The sequence below is a fragment of the Haliotis rufescens genome, unplaced genomic scaffold (assembly GCF_023055435.1).
Source record: "Haliotis rufescens isolate VD_foot unplaced genomic scaffold, xgHalRufe1.0.p SCAF_42, whole genome shotgun sequence".
NCBI classification, from domain to species: Eukaryota; Metazoa; Mollusca; class Gastropoda; order Lepetellida; family Haliotidae; genus Haliotis; species Haliotis rufescens.
The window spans coordinates 965486-972519 of NW_025964135.1; positions in this window are offsets into that span (position 1 = coordinate 965486).

The following is a 7034-nucleotide window of genomic DNA, read 5'->3' on the forward strand; positions in this document are numbered from 1 at the left end:
GGATGCAGATGGGTGTTAGTACCATCATTGAAGATGCATAAATCATTGTTTGAGATACAAGTTATAAGGGAAAAGTCCTTGAAGATTGTATTAGTACTGCCCCATAGGAGATTATGACCGTTTTAATCGCCAGTGATCATGCAGGGCTTTGGGAGCTGATCATACAAAGTCTGAAGATCTGATTGACGGATAGTTGAGGAAGGTGAAAGACACAGTGAACAGTAACAGTTTGAGAGTAACAAATGTTATATTTGGGATAACACTTCCTTAGTAAAGTACAGATTCTCGTACTTTTTGGAGTTGATTCCTGTCCGGGATTCGAACCCACACTTGCCAGAGTGAGGCACCTAATCGCCAGCACACAAAGTCAGCGATCTAACCCACTCAGCCACCGAGGCTTCCACAAAAGTGAAAGTCCGACAACTGGTAGTCTAGATCACGTACTTTGAGTACCCCTCTGGCAAGTGTAAATTGGCACGGCTCCCATGGCCGAAAGCTATGAATACACAATGCCATTTAGAAAGTGGGTAAATGTAACAAATGTTTGAGTAACAGTTTGAGAGTAACAAATGTTATATTTGGGATAACACTTCCTTAGTAAAGTACAGATTCTCGTACTTTTTGGAGTTGATCCTAAATGGCATTGTGTATTCATAGTTTGGGAGTAGTGAGGTTGATGCCCAGCTTCACCAGGATAGATAGACCCCCTGTAGCTTTATCACCAGGAGGGGAAAACGAGTGGTCAGAACTGTTCTGTCGGATATCAAACTGATCTCTGTTTTTACGGTCTGCTTCTTGGAGACAACAGGTGACGGTGTAAAATCTTGAATTAAAAGTTTTAATTAAAGTATTTCATTAAAATTCTCCTTAAGACCTCTGCAATTCCATTGTATTATGTTTTGTGGATTCATGGTTTTTGTTTGTTTTTTTGTTTGTTTGTTTGGTGTTTAACGCCGCACTCAGCAATATTCAAGCTATATGACGGTGGTCTGTAAATAATCGAGTCTGGACCAGACAATCCAGTGATTGATGTCATGAGCATCGATCCACGCAATTGGGATCGATGACATGCATCAACCAAGTCAGCGAGACTGACCACCCGATCCCGTTAGTCGCCTCTTACGACAAGCATAGTCGCCTTTTACGGCAAGCATGGGTTGCTGAAGACCTATTCCACCCCGGATCTTCACGGGTCGGATTCATGGTGGTGCTTCCACAGAAGAAATGTCACGCAAGTCTGTGGTACTGCTAGTCCTTTTTGCTGCTTTTGTTTTAATAATTGTGTTTTCATTGAAAGATAACAAATTTCTAGTTCTCGTTCAGTTGCTGGTTATACATAATACATGTCAAAATAAAGGTTGTTTTTGTTCCTGAAATAGATAGATTTCCTATGTCCCTAATCCAGCAGTGTCCCGCATGAATGGTCAGGTTTGCATTGCTAAAAGCAACAACTTCGCAGGCTCTCCAATAGAGCAGGCAGTAGGCAAAAGAGTGGAAGTACAATATTCAATGACAGTATCAAATACAAAATATGATGGTAAAGGTGATATAAAAAAAGTCAGTGATAATAATATTCATCTATCCGCAACAGTGGCCAAGCTCCCGAGAAAGGCCTCGGTAGTGATAAGTAATTTTCACACAAAATCTGGTCTTGATGTAATGTCAGATGAAATGAGAGAAGAGACAGGCACGCGCCCGCTCCACGTGTATAGTCTAACTAGCTTCCAGCACTTTCCACACAGTGCTAGACCAGTCCAGTGTCACTAGAACATCACAGAATATTCCACATGTTTCTATAACGCTTGACTTCCCTCCATGCAGTTCCGGAAGTATATCACACTGCCATATAACAATACGCATATGAACATAGTTTTCAAGTTTCAGGATAGTTTCTCAATGAAAATTATGTTTATCAAAAATGAAACAGATGAAAAACACGGAACATGGAATGTGTAAGAAGTGACGATGTGACAGAGGTACAAGGAACCCTGGGTAGGAGAGTGATTAGCTTCATTCGACCGAGGCATATTATATTGTAGTCTAGGCTTTGATAAACAATAAAATCTGATCAAGCTGTTAATAAGTATTGTGCAACTCATTCGTAAGAAAAAGACACAAGCTTTCTCTTCAGTTTGCCTCTATTAAAAAACAAGACTGAAACAAGTTTACTCAGCGCAGCGCTTGCGTTGTCGGCTTCACTGTGCGGAGCTCTGTTGTTTTGGTTTGAGAATTGAATAAGGCATGTGACGACACACTCGGACATTATTTCATGCATGATTTGAAAACATACAGAACCGTCGATGTACTGTCCTTTTAAGGCTGCTGCCTCAGAGCACAACACACTGAACTGATGTGAGGGCATTGTCCGTGACATGGCGGAATAGCAAATTAAGACAAAAGCGGCAAGGAGAGCAGCTGCATACTCCACAACCAAAGGTTACCTCCCCTTTAGAGGTCCCCTCAGAGACCCACTACTCCTTTGATCCTCTGAACATGGAGGTAACTCTATATCCAAATGACACATAGGAGTCATACAAAGTCGTCCTCGCGTTAGCCCGATGTTTCTCTGATGGAAACAGTGAATCCGGAAAAAAACATATACTAACGGAAAAAAGTAAGTGTGCTTCATAAAAAGTTCGATCAAAATATATTCATTCTGAAATTAAATATTGTCTTTATGAATATGTATTGAAAGATGCACGTCCTCGATGTTAATGCACAAAGCAGAAATTTAGATGTTTGCGTGTGTGTTGGGATCATGATAATCATACACGTGGTTTTTTTAATGTGAACAGTTCACAACGATTGTTTAAGTGTCAGGTACTCACAAAACACTTTTCTTTAACAGTAAATAATGCTTACGCAATGCCACGGCTTGCTGAAAATACATATCTGTGCGCCGTGGGTATGCTGCAAACAGGAATGGCGCCTAACGAAGTTGTCAGAGAATGTTCATCGAAACAATAGTATCTCTTTGGAGACGTTATATATAGCAGGGCAACACTCATGACTTGCTACGAGCTGGTCGTCCACGTGTGACGTCACGTCAACAAGACAACCGCATTCGGTTGGTGAATCTAAGGAATCGATACCTTACTTCCCCTTTAACAGCTCAGACAATTCCTGACCACCGTCATATATATGTAGTAATACCCAGATTATTCTCCAGGAATGCCCGCATTTCCCGGATACTGCCTGTGTTTGATGTTATCAATATTTGAGGAACCTCTCACGACAGAAGTATTACATCACCATACACCTGTATATAATCTTGATTTAATTTTGACTGGTTATAGGGGTCACGGGTGGCCCAGTCGTCTAAGGCGCCGCGATTCGCTGTGCAGAGTTGCGTCCCTTGGGCACGCCAGAAACCTATGATTGTGGGTTCGAATCCCGGTTCGCCCCGATTATGTTTGAAAAGGTGTTCAAACTTGCATGTACATGTCACGACTTCAGTTGTCTGCGTGGTGCATCTGGTCTTCGCTGTCTTATTCGTTTTATACCGCGACTTCTGTATTGTTTCACTATAAGATACACCGCAGTTTTCTTATTCTTTCTGGTATTTCTTCGTCTTTTTGGCTTTTCCCGCGCACGCGGTGTTACATTTTCAACCATAACCTAGGTGTTTTAACCTACACCTTAAATCCTGAAATAACTAGTTGAACTCATGGTATCCTTGCAACATAACCATTAGCATAACCGCACTATGACGATACTCCACCGTATCAAGCGTACAAGCTCGGAATAGTTCATCTCTTGTTTACACCACACTGAGCGGTTATCTCCCAAAACCCCTACATCCCATTTCCCCTACAACCCAGTTCCCCTACAATTAGTTAAAACAACACGCGGCATTTACCTGTCTGGCATTATGAACTCACCTAAAGGAGAGATTAAGGTCTGGAGTAGAGGTAGTAGAAATGAAAGGGATAGAGCTTTAGGGGATTAGGGGACTTAAAGGAAAGTTAAAAAAAATAAAAATAATGTAAGTGTAATGAAAGATGCCTGTATGATGAGAAGACAATTTTTAGAAATTACAAACAACAATAGGAAGAAGCAATTATTACACTGAGAAACTGAGATGACACGATTTACAGTTGAGATGTAAAATGAACATTTTGTTATAATGTATTATGAATTTTGAAAAATGAACATTTTATTATAATGTATTATGAATTTTGAAAAATGAACCTTTTATTATAATGTATTATGAATTTTGAATAATATCGTAATCGTAATTAAATATTTATCTCAGTCTATTCGAGTTTCTTGGGTTGTTCCATTGTATGAAATAGGTAACAGACTAGGGATTAGCAGTGCCATGGACCTTGAACTTTGTTGTCTTAAGCTGTAGGGGAAATGGGATGTAGGGGTTTTGGGAGGTTACCCACTGAGCAATAATCGAGCTTTATGACGGCTGCTTGTTAAACTAATCGAGCCTGAAGCAGACACACACGCAACATCCCTTGGTGAGGTGAGGTGAGGCGAGGTGAGGTGAGGTGAGGTGAAATGGGGTTTAACGTCGCGTTGAATTATTGCACTTTTATAGCGACGTGAATGTACGTACGTGCGTGCGTGCGTGCGTGCGTGCGTGCGCGGTTGTTTGTACTGGTCCGGGCTGATGCCGGTTTATAGTGCCAGCACACTGAGATACCATGCCGCAGTTTAACATGAATACCCCATTCAGACACAGTATACTGACTCCGAGCCGACCAGTCCTTGTTTTAGCCCCTAATGCCGAGCGCCAGACAGGGCGACAACAAGTACCATCTTCCAACTTCTTTTGGTATGCCGCGGGCGGGGATCGAACCTCGGACCTTCCGCTCTTCAGGCGGACGCGTCGTTGGGGTACGAACACACACCATCAACCAGGTCACCTCGAGATCTTTTTGGTCCTCGACATTTGTTTCGGCAACATATTGGTATATCACTTTTGGTCACTTTTCAAACGATTGTGTTTATTCTCGAGCTCGTTTTTCACCGAATGTATGTCTTTTTATATACTGAACAAAGAAAGCGAATGAAAACTATGGGGATATTTTTTTACGAATTATGTGCTCAGTTTTCCCTAAAAAAACTTATCTCCAGATATATTCATGATCACTAACTTTTCTGTCCGGTACATATACACCTCGTCATAAATATCGCACCACACATTTTAAAGTAAAAGTAGAAAATATAATTTTCGTTTTTTTAAACTAAAAGTACATATTTCATATACTACACCATCTGTATACATACTATCACAAACAAACCCTTTTCCGAGCTGCACGTGCATGCCTGCGTTGAGCATGCTTGTACCTGGGGTCGGTTTGCTAAACATGCAGTATGCACATAGCCTCTTTTGGCGTATGTTATGTTGGCAGACAGGCTAAAATTTGGTTTTAGCCATAAATTAAGCTTTATTTTGACCAACCGGTGAAATGCCCAAGTGTCCAGTGCCTCTGAACCAAAGATGGCAAATCATTGGTATGCACCAGACTGGTATGTCATGTCGTGCTATTGGAGCACAACTGAACATTCATCACACTGTCATCAGCAGGCTAATACGTAAGCATACTGCTTCCGGTGAAGTGAAGGATGCACCGAGGTCTTGACGTCCCAGAAAGACCAATGACAGGGAAGATCGTGCTCTCGTACGCCAAGCCAGACGAAGCCCAAAGTCTACTTGTCGACATGGGTGGCATCCATACAACAGAGTGTCTATCAGCACCATCAGACGACGCCTAAATTCTGCAGGATTGAGAACAAGACGACCAATCAGACGTCCACTCCTCACAAATCAGCACCGCCATGTCCGTTTAGCCTGGTGCCAAGCACGTGCTCGCTGGAACCTGAGGACATGGAGAAGGATCCACTGGTTCGATGAAAGCAGATGTTTGCTGCATCATACAGACGAAAGGGCACGAGTTTGGAGGCAGAGAGGCACAGCTTGTGATGGAACATTCAAGCTGATGTTCCTTTTGGGGGTGGATCCGTCATGTTGTGGGGGTGTTGTTCCTATGATTGTAAACTTGACCTCATCACAGTTCCCGGAACACTGAATGGACAGAGGTACCAGAACTTGATCCTGGACGGTGCTGTTGTGCCTCATTTCGATAACCATGCTCTCGCCACACGTCCAGTCTTCGTGGACGATAAATGCCAGACCACATCGTGCTCGAGCTGTTGTTCAGCATCTCCAACACAACGCCATTGAGACACTACCCTGGCCTGCCTGAAGTCCAAACATTAATCCTATTGAGCATTTGTGGGCCATTTTGGGACGTAGGGTGAGAGCAAGGGATCCTCCAGTTCAGAACCTTCAGGAATTGACCCATGCATGGCATGATGAGTGGCAGCAAATCCCCCAACAGGGATTCAGACGTCTGGTGACCAGCATGAGACAGCGTGTAGAACATGTTATCCAAGTGCGAGGCGGTTACACCAGATACTGAGTTAGCCAGTCATTGTGGACCTTACTATTGTGTTCGACATTAATGCAATGTGAACTGTGTTGTGTGTCTGTTGTAACGACTCCGGCAGCCATACTTATTTCACCTTATTTCACGGTGATTTTAGTGAACTTTAGTTTGCTACAATTAAACCCTCAATTAGTGCTCAAATTCGGTCTTGTGTTGTCAATTTTCTGACTGAACGCTCACATGAGGCCATATAAACAGTTTAACGTGCTTTCCTAAGCACCATTTTTATGAAGTTGAAGATCCAGTTTTACTTAGTGAAAAAAGGTGGGTTGTGCGATATTTATGACGAGGTGTATATATGCATTGGTTTTCGTATCATTAAGGGGCTTATCCTAAGCTATTAATTATGTAGCTTTAACCACTAGGCTACCCGACCGCCCCTTCAGAACAGGAGAGGAGGTCTAGTGTGACCATAGTGATACTTTGTCAAGTCAAATTCGCGAGCGCACGCCACGAGATATAGTGATTTTACGTGCGCATCAACGGCAATGGCGAAACCAAAGGTTATTGTAATTACGGGTGAGTTTTCTTGTTAAATCACGGCGCGTCTGCTTTCTGTGGGAGGAAAGC